Raw genomic sequence first — 12,845 nt, forward strand, 5'->3', positions numbered from 1 at the left:
AAATTAAATTTAAGGCCATAAAAGATTACATTGCTAATAGCCAAGAACATCTCACAAAGGTTGTAAGAGAAGCCAAGAACTCCTAAACATAGCAACAAACTCAAAATCAGCCTATCTTATACTAGCAAATATTTGTAGGCTGACCTTCTGGCCATACTACTTCGCCCCCCCTTCCTAAATGGGTAACACACCGCTGTAGTACATTTATGAGGTATACCAGAGAGTATGAGTATGAGGGATAATACACACACAAAAATGTTGATTTAGTAAAATAATAAACAAAAAACTGGCCACCAACTGCAACACACTGTGCAGACATTAAGGCGGTGACCCTTGACCTAGCGACCATTAGTGTTCGTAAACATTTCTGTATCACAGGATTCATTTTTTAGAGCACACAAAAAAATAATGATTTTGATAAAAGTAAAACAAATAAAACAAAATACTGGCCACCAACTGTAACACACTGCAGATATTAAGACGGTTGCCCTTGACCTACTATCGGTTATTGACTGTTATATTATATATCACAGAGAGCGTATCACGGTCTGAAGTTTTATAAAACATATACAATTTTCACTTGCGGACACACTTTAGACTCTCCTTCAGGGATTTTTAATGTTTCTGAACACACAGTTTGCTCTACAGGCTTAGTGTTTTTTTTTCAGCACTGATTTTCCGGTTTTCATTTTTGGACACCTCTTCTACACTCTGAGGGGCCTATTCATCATTACTTAATTTCTGCAAAAGCAGGTGAAAATTAACATTTTCACCTGCAATTGTAGAAATCAAGTTATTGGGCCTTCATCAAGAAGGTAAAACAGGAGATATCACAGATATCTCCTGCTACCTTCCTCTCACGGAATGGCCCGCTGTTCCCATACATTAGTATCACAGATATCTCCTGCTTACCTTCCTCTCATGGAATGGCCCGCTGTCCCCATACACTAATATGGGGACAGAATACATCAATCTCCGAAATTACAATATTTCCGGAGCTTGAGTGCGGGAGCATTCTCCATCTCCAGATGGCAAGTGCTCCTGCTCTGGGCTCGTAACCTGCTCCTTCCCTATGGGAAGGAGTCCCGGGTTGCAAAGAGGAATCCTTCTGCTGGACGTCAGGATTCTTGTGCGCATGCATGACCTGTAGGTCACCCATGTGCACTGGAGTCACTGCTCCGACAGCGCACAGACATAGTGCAAACAGTAGAAAATATATATTTTCAACTTTTTTAATTTGCAGCTCAGCTCACACTCTGTGCAGTCACAGCGCTTATATGTTTGTGAACAAACGCACGGGGACAGCGCACCTAGGTTGTATAGACAACATTTTTTTTTTTACTTGTTATAATTTTGTTTCTTAACTTTTTCCACAAACGACAACTGCAGAGTCACACTGTTTATATCACATATTTTTTTTCGATGGGAGATTCTTCCGGTTAGTATTCATTCATGTAATAGTGACTGTACAGGTCACTACTATGTCCGTGGGCTCTGCAATTTTCTTTTTTTTTTTTTTAAATTGAGTTTATTTATAAAACTTTTTTCACATCAAAAACTCAATACAAGAAACACAATCCCCCACCCTTATGAAACCCCCCAAAAATAAATAAATAATAATAAAAAAACCCACAATAAACAGCCATTTACATATAGTCTCATTAATACCAATGCACAGGCAAATCCGATATATAATACAGAACAAAATATCTGCACAGAAGAAATCTCAGCTATTCAATGTAGCAGAAAAGTCATAAACAAAAAAAACCTCAGAATATCAAGACATTATTGTGCCGTCTCGCTGGTCGCTAACCCATCAGCATCTGAAATCCCCCCACCTCCAGTAACATAATGGGAAGATGAGATCCATGGGCCCCAAATACGCTCATATTTGAGAATACAGTTACGCTTAGTATATAAAAAACGTTCATGCCCCACCACTTCATTCATCAACCCACACCATTCAGCAAAAATAAGTAGGGCCCCTAGATGCCATCCACGTATGGGCAATACAAACCTTTGCCAGAGTCATTGCATTAATCACATACTGGACCGTCAAACGATTAGCCCTGTCCACCAGACCCAATCCAAAAATACACATTTTAGGTGACAAAATGGGGATACCACGTTCCGTGTTGGTGACACAGTTAGTGACTTGGGACCAAAACACCTGGACAGCAGAGAACTCCCAAGAGGAGATGCCAAAATGAGCACTGGGGAGTAGAGCATTTAGGACACTTATCTGAAGCTCCAGATCCAAATCTATTCAATAATAGGGGGGTAAGATACACCCTGTGTAATAAAAAAAATTGTATCTGTTGAAATCGCACTGCAGAGGTGGCAGTCACATGACTATTCAACATTAGAGACCACTCATCATCATCTAATGGACCCAAATCATCCACCCATTTAAGTCTAAGTGGTGCTAGGGTATCATCAGAATTAACGGTTAGGAGGTAGGAATAAAGTCGAGAAATCAATCTCTTACCACTAGTCGCATGCAGCACAGCCCTAACTGGATCAGGAGTAAGTTGCAGAGGGCCAGAAGAAAACTGGACGGATAAGGCATGTCGAAGCTGTAAGTAGCGGAAAAACATAGAATTCGGGACCCCAAATTCAGTCCTAACAGTGTCAAAAGTTTTTTAGACCCCATCACTATATAACTGTCCGAGGGAGAAAACCCCCCTTCTGGACCACAAAGAACTACAATCTAATAGGGCCAGCTCTCCAAGAGCAGAAGAATGCCATAAAGATAAATCAGGATCAATATCTTCTGCCCCCACTAAAGCACCGGCCTGTTTCCACAGTTTATGAGCCTGTGTGACCAATGGAGCTCCCCCCGTAGGGCACCTGTCATCAAGTAATAATTGCAAAGGGGAACATCTTCTAGAAACAGCATGTACCAATAAATTAGGCAAATCCTGGCTCTCTTCACCCAAAACCCACCCCCGTAGATGAACCAATTGTGAGGCCAAATAATAAAGGCGGAAATACGGCAATACTAAGCCACCCAATGCTCTAGGTCTACATAGGGTCTTAAGTTTTATTTGAGGACGTTTTTCTGCCCAAACTAAAGAGGAGATATAACTATCTATCAGTCTAAATATATGAGGAGAGATATACACAGGGGCCTGCTGAAAAACATATAAAAATTTGGGGAGAACAATCTTTTTTTACCAAATTCACCCGACCTGTAACAGTCAAGGGAAGTTTATTCCAGACATGCAGCTTGGATTTCAAGAAGTCAGTTTGTGGCTGGACATTAAGTGGGACAAAGTCCGACATAGATGCCGTTACCCAAATTCCAAAATATTTAAACCTGGAGGTCCATTCCAAGGGAGTATTCACAGCACCAACAGGAGTGGAAGGACCATGAACAGGAAGAATGCAAGATTTGTCCCAATTAATGTGTAGCCCAGAAAACCGTCCAAAAGAATCTACCACGGAGAGAACGGTGATCAAAGACTCCGATGCATCAGACAAGAATAACAGCATGTCATCCACATAGAGAGCCACCTTGTCAACCCTTTGCTGTATCTGAATCCCCCGTATTGTGGGGTGACTTCTGATAAGACATGCCAAAGGCTCGATGGCCAAGGCAAAGAGAGTCGGGGAAAGAGGACAGCCCTGTCTAGTACCTCTAGAGAGGCAAAAAGAAGGAGAAACATACCCATTAATACAAATCCGCCCTAAAGGGGAAGAATATAGTAATTTAACACAAGCTATAAATCTAGGTCCCATCCCAAAACGAAACAGGATCTCCCAAAGATAGTGCCACTCTACAGAATCAAAGGCCCTGGCTACATCCAAGGACACCACCACTGCCCCGTCATCCACAGAGTCCGCCAGCTGCAAAATCGAATATAATCTCCTAAGATTTTGTGAGGTAGACTTCCCTGGCATAAAACCAGTCTGGTCAGGATGCACCACCTCACTAATTACCTTACTAAGCCTAAGTGCAAGCATTTTAGCCAATATTTTAATATCCGTAGAAAGGAGGGAGATCGGGCGATAAGAGCCAGGATCAAGGGGATCTTTGCCAGTTTTAGGGATCATAACAATAATGGCCTCTGACAAAGAACAGGGAAGAGCACCTAGGTCACACAGTTCATTAAAAAGGTCAAGAAGCCTGGGAAAAAAGAAAAGGGCATGTTTCTTATAAATCTCAATGGGAATCCCATCCACCCCTGGGGCCTTACCTCCCGGAAATGAAGAAACAGCAGCCCCAACTTCCTCTACAGTAAATGGGGAGTCAAGAAATGCTCTGCTGTCCTGGGAAATGGATGGGAGGGATATGTGTCCCAAATATTCAAATAATTCATCTAAAGTATAGTGGGCCTGGGAACAATAAAGACTAGCAAAATACTCATAAAACACCTTCGTAATAGCAGGTGTAGAGGAGTGCAAATTACCTAAGGAGTCCCGAATTTGAGCTACGACTGTGGTGGGTCGGACCTCTCTAGAAAGATACGCCAGGAAAGCCCCAGATTTATCTGAATCTGAATAATAACTATGCCTAACAAATAGCAGACGTCTTCTAGATTTATCTAAGAGGAAATCAGATAAAAGTTTAGCGGCCTCCATATATGAGGATCTAGCAGTAATAGAACCCGAGGACAGATATCTCTGTTCCAACAAAGTACAACGATTTTCCAGCTCGGTCTCCTTTTTCTTATGAAAAGTTTTAATATTTATCACCCTACCAATTAAAGAACCACGCAAGACGGCCTTAAAGGCATCCCACAAAATGTCAAAGGAAACAGAACCAGCGTTCTCAGTGAAAAAATTAGCCCATTGGGATTCCAATTCCGAGCCCGCACCCATTAATGTAAGCCAGAAAGGATTAAATTTCCAAAAAGAGTGACTTCATGGAGCAGCAACATCAATAGTCAGTATTAAAGGTGCATGATCCGACACACCACGGGACCGGTACTCCACCTCCACAACCTGTGGGACCAGCCTCCCGGATATCAGAGCAAGATCAATCCTAGAAAAGGAATGATGAGAGGCTGAAAAGCAAGAGTACCGAGCCAAGCGAGGATGCCGAACCCGCCAAATATCCACCAACCCAAGCTCATCTACTAAATTGGCAAAAGAATGAGGGGAGGGACCAGACACACTCAAACTTTCATGCCACCTATCCAGGGCAGGGTGTAGCACATTATTAAAATCCCAGACACAGATAACCGGGGTATCAGCAGACTTTTTCAGGACCCCACTAGTATAAGGAGGAGGAATATAAACTGCAAGAATATGAAGTGGGGAGGAGTGAATAAATGCCCGTATGAAGACATATCTACCCAAGGGGTCAAATCTAACTTCATCCAGCACAAAACTTAGGGATCTACGAACAAGGACTGACACACCACTGGAATACGAGGAGTGTGTGGAGTGATAAGCCCAGCCTATCCAAGGTTTATGCAAAGCCAAGACTTTCCCACCCACTAAATGTGTTTCCATCAAACAAATAATATCAGCCTGAGCCTTTTTCACCTGAGTCAATACTAAGGAGCGCTTGACCCGGTCATTGAGGCCCCGGACATTCCAGGAGAGAATTGAGAGGGGAGCCTAAACTAGTAGACATCCTGGAGTTAGCCACACACCAGAGGGAAGAGGAGATACAGACAACTGAGACATCACAGCCAGGGGCAACCAGCGAGACATGGCAGCACTACATAGTAAAGAATACAGTAGAAGCTGAAAATATAATAAATAAAAGCATAATAGTTTAGAATATGATATTGCAATGGCGTAAAATAAAAACATAAAATAAATTCCCACATAATAACCCTGAATAAAAAAACCCGCAACCCACCCTGTATATCCACCCCAACCAGATATACCTAAATCCCTAACCTACCGACTACTAACCCGAAACAAAATACCCAATAAACCACTTATTTATTTAGTTATAATAAAGAGTAAGAGAGAGGGGGGGGGAGCAATTCTTACCTCAGCCGTAAGGTGAAGTATCGGCCAGCCCAGAAAAGAATTTCCCTCCCCGGCACCCAGCACCTAAGATTACAGTATAAAACGGGTACCACAACAACATTATCATTTGGAGAGCAACTAAAATCTAATAATCATCAGACTATCTAAAGAACAAACACAGCTCACGGAATAACAAGTCCAGGTCAGTCCGGAGGAGCATCTTCACCACGGCCCCTAAGATCCAGCCACGACGAAGCTTCACGTGGGGAATCAAAGAAATGAGATCGTCCATCAGCCACCACATGCAGACGGGCAGGAAACAACATAGCGTAGGAGAGGCCCAGATCACGTAGGCGACGTTTAATCTGTATAAATTGGGATCGAGACTTCTGGACATCCATAGAAAAATCCGGGAACACTGCCACCCGATTTCCATTATATTCCAAAGGACCACGTAGACGAGCCAAACGAAGGATCGAATCTCGGTCCTTGAAATGCAGGATCTTGGCAATTAATGTGCGAGGGGGGGAGCCAGGAGGCAGAGCCCTACCAGGAATATGGTGTGCTCTTTCTACTGCAAAGTGGGCAGTGAAATCATCCCGGCCAAAGGTGTCTACCAACCTTTTTTCCAGAAACGACTCCGGTTGAGAACCCTCGGACTTCTCTGGTAGACCAACAAAACGGATGTTATTTCTGTGAAGTCGGCCTTCTGTATCAGATATTTTGGTACAACAGGCCACCATCTGGGACTCCAAGGTTGTAAGCTGTCCAGCCACCGGAGCAGTGATATCCTGTAATGTGGAGATACGAGTCTCAGCCTCACCAACATGTTCTCGCATCGTCTGCATATCATGACGGATAAGGGAAAGCTCCACATGAACTTCAGAAATCTTGCCAGACAGCGTCTTCTCTGAAGAGGTGATTGCCTGCATTAAATTATGCATAGTGATCTCAGGCTCTGAAGGAGAATCCTCAGGAGCAGGCGGAGAGGAGGGTTGAGAGTGAGATGGAGTCCATGAAGAGCTGGGTCCCGTAGCCCCGCCAGTTACAGAACGGGAGAACCTCTCCAGCCATGCAGCAGCTGACTGCTGGGAGTTTTTTCCCATTATTACTGGATCACAGGGACAGATGCAGGGAACAGCAGGCAGTGGAGAGCAGTGCAGGGTGGTAGCCAGCAGCTGGGTTCAGGAGGAGGAGGACCTGTATTTTCCAAGTTTCCCCAGAGATCCAGGGAGAGGATCAGCCACCCCCCTAGCCGCCCAGGACACTAACCAGCAGTGTGCTGCACCCAGCACTGAAGACAGGAGCCACAAGTCAGCCTGATCCGGATCCAAGATGGCGGCCGTGATCGGGAATCACGGATCCACAGCGGCAAGCAGGATACTGTGCAGGCAGTGAGAGAGGGTCCCTCACCTCCCCAGCCCTCCAGGGCACCCTGTGGACAGGAGAGGAGACGAGCGCCGGAGCCAGGAGCAGCCTCAGACACCGGGGGCCGAATCCAAATGGCGCCCATGACGAGGAGATGCTGCAGGGAGAGATCTTCAGCTCCCACAGCACAGCAGCCAGTGCACCCAGACTGACCCTAGGGCTCCTGGAGCAGGTAGTGGTGAGTGTTGAGGGACCGGGTACAGGGATCAGGATAGTGTGTAGGATATTAGGGCCTAGGAGCTATGTTATTAGCTTCCTACATCCAGCCCATCCAGGCCATGCCCCCTCGCAATTTTCATTTTTTCATTTTTAAGAAGACCCTGGATGTCTACATGGACCAAAGTGGACATGACACATGGGGTAGGTGAGTATGGATTTTTTTATTACAGCGATCATGGATGCTACTGGACAAGAGAACAGAATGGCTACAGGGAGTGAAGATAAGTATTGTTGTGTGTGTAATAAAATAATACAATATTCAGTGTATGTGTCCTGTAACTTTTTGACTATTTCTTTAAAGGGGGGCTACAGGCACCAGCAATGATGGTACTTGTGGTTCTCCAAGTACCGGCAAGTGGGGCAGACTTGTTGGGACCTGTAGTCCCCCTGTAAGAAAATATAGTTTTTTTTCTATCTTTTACACCATGAACTCGGCACCCACTGCCACCAGGGGTGAGAAGAATAGCCCTCGGCTATCAGCCTAGGGTGTGCCTGGGAGGGAGCCCACTTTATTGGGGGAACCACACACCATTTTTTTTCACCCATACAAGTCTGCATGTATCTCACTGATTTGTACAGGCTTGTGTGTCTGATCTCTAATATTTATCTACTTTTTATCTACCTAATTTATTTGAATTATTTATAGAACTTAATAGATTCACAAGAGACCTCTGTAGGAAGCGTTACTTTACAACTAAAGCTCTCAAATCTAGAGGACAAACAGGTAATCCCATAGTTCTTGATGCCTCTGATAATGACACACTACAGACTTTAATAGAGCTAGAAGAAACTAATAAAACCTCTGATGATATACCACTGTTTGATGTACATGACCCCCATCTGCATAGGTTCAAAAATAAATCAGAATTCTACCCCACACAATTCAAAAGTGGCCCCATTGAAGCTTTTTATAATTTAACTTTGAATAAATTTAAGAAGATCTGTGCTGAGTCAAATTTAGAAAGAAAAAGAAGGGATAATTTACATCCATGTGAAAGGAAAGCACTAAGGGATCTTAGGAGAGATGACTCTATTATAATTAGAGCGGCCAATAAAGGGGGTGGTACGGTATTTCAAAATAGGGCTGATTATGTTTCTGAGGACTATCGCCAACTGAACAATACCTACTTTTATACTACCTTGTCTGTTGATCCTACTACTATATTTCTGGGTAAATTTCAGAGACTTCTTGATGAAGCACTGATGGAGGGTGCTATATCCAAGAGTGAACACTCATTTTTATTTACTGCACACCCCATTGTTCCCACGTATTATCATTTACCCAAAGTGCACAAATCCTTCACTCACCTCCTGGGAGCCCTATTATTTCTGGGGTTGGGTCCCTCACATCTAATTTGTCAGCCTTTGTTGACTCTTTTCTCCAAACACATGTCGTCACTTTAAAATCACATATTAGAGATTCTACCAATTTTGTTTTTTATTTAATTAAAGATTTAAAATGGTAAGATAACTTCATTTTCATGACTTGTGATGTGGAGTCTCTTTATTCTAATATACCTCACAAACAAGGCCTTTTGGCTTTAGAAACTTTTAAATTTTGGATGAATCTCGTAGTGAAAGTAGACGTAAATTTATCTTGGATTCTGGTGAATGTATACTTTCTCACAATTATTTCACATTTGGTGGTAAGTTTTATTTACAGGTGATGGGTACCGCCATGGGTACCAGGTTCGCGCAAAGCTTTGACAACCTATATATGGGGCTTCTTGAAGAACAATTGGTATGGAATGGCCCCTTTGGTGCGAACATGGTGCTCTATGGTTGGTACTTTGATGACATGTTTTTTATTTGGTATGGGGATTTACAATCGGCCTCTTCAATTTTGAGTTATATTAATACTAACACTTTTGATTTAAAATTCACTGGCACTATTCATAAAACTTCTATTAAATTCTTCGATATTGCCCTCTCCATCAGAGGTCATAATTTGGTAACCTCTACTTACCAGAAAGAGGTAGATTGTAAAAGCTTTCTGAACTAATGCAGTTGTCACTACCGTCCCTGGCTTAGGAATATACCTGAAAGCCAATATTTTAGACTTAGGCAAAATTGCTCAGAGATAGACCAGTTCAATATACAGGCTTCAGATTTGACTGAATCCTTTAGTGCACATGGTTATCCTGATGAAATTTTGAAATTAGCACTCAAAGCAGAGACAGAGACTCCTTATTATGTCCATCTACTAAAAACATCAATGCGAACCCTTTGGAGTGTAATTTAAAGTTTATCTCTAAATTGAATTCCTTTTCTAGTGAACTGAAGGCTGTGATAAAAAAGAATTACCCTATTCTGAAAACTGATAACATCTTATCCACATTGCTTGAGAATGAACCAAGAGTCATCTTCAAGAATGCAATGAATTTACAGAGATACCTGGCCCCTAGTCATTTCAGATCAAATAATTTAATTACTCCTAATGCTAACACCTGGCTTGATGAACACTCCCTTAAAAAGGGTAATTTTCAATATGGTAAGATTGGTTGCATTACCTGTAGATTCATGCTTGATAAAAGCACTCAATTCAAATCAGAATCATTAGGCTCAATCTTTGACATCAACAGTAGGATTAACTGTCGAACTATATATGTAGTCTATGTCATTACATGTAAGTGTGGGGTTCAGTACGTCGGAAGGACAACTCGTATTCTTCATATAAGGTTTCTTGAGCATAGAAGAAATGCCCTAAAAGGAGTTAAAACACACAGTCTCTCCCAACGTGTTAAATTTAAACATGGGGGAGATGTGAGTGTACTTACACTCCAGGGTATTGAACATATCAAAAAGACTCCCAGAGGAGGAGATCGTTTTAATCTACTCTTCAAAAAAGAAGCCTTTTGGATATTTTCTCTGGGCACTTTATTTCCATTTGGTCTTAATGACTGCATTGAAATGAATAATATCTAACTATTTAACTTTGGGATATCTATTTTATCTTTGTTTGTGTAACATCTAAATACCTAATCAATTTATCTAGCACAATTTCCATGTTAACCTTATTGTTAATTAATTGTATAGTAGCCTTGGCTATAAAATGGAGGTATGGGTTCCATAGACCTTGATGATGATCATTACCAATGAGTGTAATATGTGCATATGAAAAAAAAATAATAAAAATATATATATATAAATATATATATATATATATATAAAATAAAAAAAGATAATTAATAAAGAACATTTTTACTGTTGCTTTGTGCTGGTATAGAACCTGGGTCCTTGTGAGCATTGTGCTCTGACGTTAGCCCTCTAGACCATTATGGCTGATCAACTGTTAGAGCTACTCAACGGGCTTTTGTATTTTCAATTTTCTGTATTAAATATCGAAATGACTGGGGCTAAAAAGAGTGACCGTTAGTTCTATCTCTCTCTATATATATTTATTTCTAGTCATCTAATACTGTATGTTGAATGTGGACATATTATTTATTTTTTTTCCTATATATATATATATATATATATATATATATAGTATTTTTTTCGCTTCTTTTCTCTAAATAAAGATTATCTGAAATATATTAAGATCTCTCTAAATAGAATACTGAAAATATATTAGTCACTAGGTTATTAAACTCAAAATATCACTCTGTTGGATTTGAACCTGGGTTTCTCTCCATCTCTCTCTCTCTCTCTCTTTCTCTCTCTTATATATATATATATAGATATATATATATACAGTCCAGAGGGTGGCACTCCCAATAGTGACAATACACAATCCAGGTGCCTTCCAAAAGAGTCTGACACCAGTCAGCCCCAATACAATACCAAGCAGGCGGAACTCTGTACAGCAAATGAAGGCTTCAACACAGGGATATCACCAACGTTTTGGAGCCACTTTAATACTCCATGATCAAGGTCAAATAACATAGTACAAACAACACATATAAATACTCACAAACATCACCACGTGAGGTCCGAGCCGCCCGGCGTCCGGTACCGGGACGCTACTGAGGGGCGTTCTCCCTGATCTCTGAAGCTGACGCATCATCAAGCGGCGCCAGCATGCTGATCAGGTGATGTGACGTCATGACCGGGCGACCCGATACCGGACGCCGGGCAGCTCGGACCTCACGTGGTGATGTTTGTGTATTTATATGTGTTGTTTGTACTATGTTATTTGACCTTGATGATGGAGTATTAAAGTGGCTCCGAAACGTTGGTGATATCCTTCATTTGCTGTACAGAGTGCCGCTTGCTTGGTATTGTATTGGGGCTGACTGGTGTCAGACTCTTTTGGAAGGCACCTGGATTGTGTATTGTCACTATTGGGAGTGCCACCCACTGGACTGTATACATTTGGTGAGCAGCCGCACAGGAACTGCTTACATTGGGTTTGGGCACCCATAACTAAGGTGTATTTATATACTACACATCATCTGTTATTTTGTTCCCTACTGGAGTAGGGCAATTGGACATTGACACATGGCGGAAGGTATTGATGAGGAGGGTGATGGTACCTACCAGGCCATTAATATGGCTTTATTAACACAGGGAAGTACATTTGTGTATTCAGATTCTGAGGCTGAGGCCATCCTGTTCAAAGAGCAGTTTTGTGAGGATGAAGCTACACGTTCCTTGCAACATCTTTATCGTGACTGGTTAAAACTGAAACAAAAGGAATTAGACTTTCACTACCATGGTCTAACCCTTAGCGATTATTTCAAACAGAAACGTATCCCATGTGGATTTCGCATAAAGAACTGTCCGACAATTGGTAGGCATAACACTAATTTTTGCAAAAGGTGGATAGCCATACTCAATAAGTGCAGCTATGATCTCATTCTGCTTGTGATTGAGGAGGCCACCAGAGAACTTGCCGTGGTAAGGGAGACATTGTCCATTTTTGAAAAAGAATATAAACCAGCATTCGATTTGGACACTAGTACAGCGTGGATTGAGAAACTTAATGCACAAGTGACATCATACAAACATGAACTGATTCAATTTAAGAAGAACAAGATGGCTAAGGTAACCCTTGATTACGAACAAAATAGGGTGTACAACTGGATCAGCAATGGTCGCAGTGAACCCCGCCGATTTGAGAAACGGGGATTTCGTCCGATTTATGGACATTCGGATTCGTCACAACAGAATACCAGTGATTCAGATGCTGGTATTAGTAATACATCAACCCGTTTAGGCCCTTGAGGGAGAGGTACCAATCAATCGGTCCCCCTAAGAGGTGGCGTAAGTATACCCGGCGGGGCAGACAATGGACGAGAGAAAAGAAAAGTGGGGAGACCACCAAT

The 12,845-nt window shown here is 42.0% G+C and overlaps 1 protein-coding gene across 1 annotated transcript in view; it reads right to left on the reverse strand.

The window, feature by feature from the left end:
- The window catches only part of MYOM3 (myomesin 3), a 222,094-nt gene that overhangs the window by 110,754 nt on the left and 98,495 nt on the right, over window positions 1–12,845 (reverse strand). The gene's annotated exons all lie outside the window — the stretch shown is intronic.

This window comes from Taudactylus pleione, unplaced genomic scaffold (genome assembly GCF_031769625.1).
Source record: "Taudactylus pleione unplaced genomic scaffold, aTauple2 ptg000007l, whole genome shotgun sequence".
Classification (NCBI taxonomy): Eukaryota; Metazoa; Chordata; class Amphibia; order Anura; family Myobatrachidae; genus Taudactylus; species Taudactylus pleione.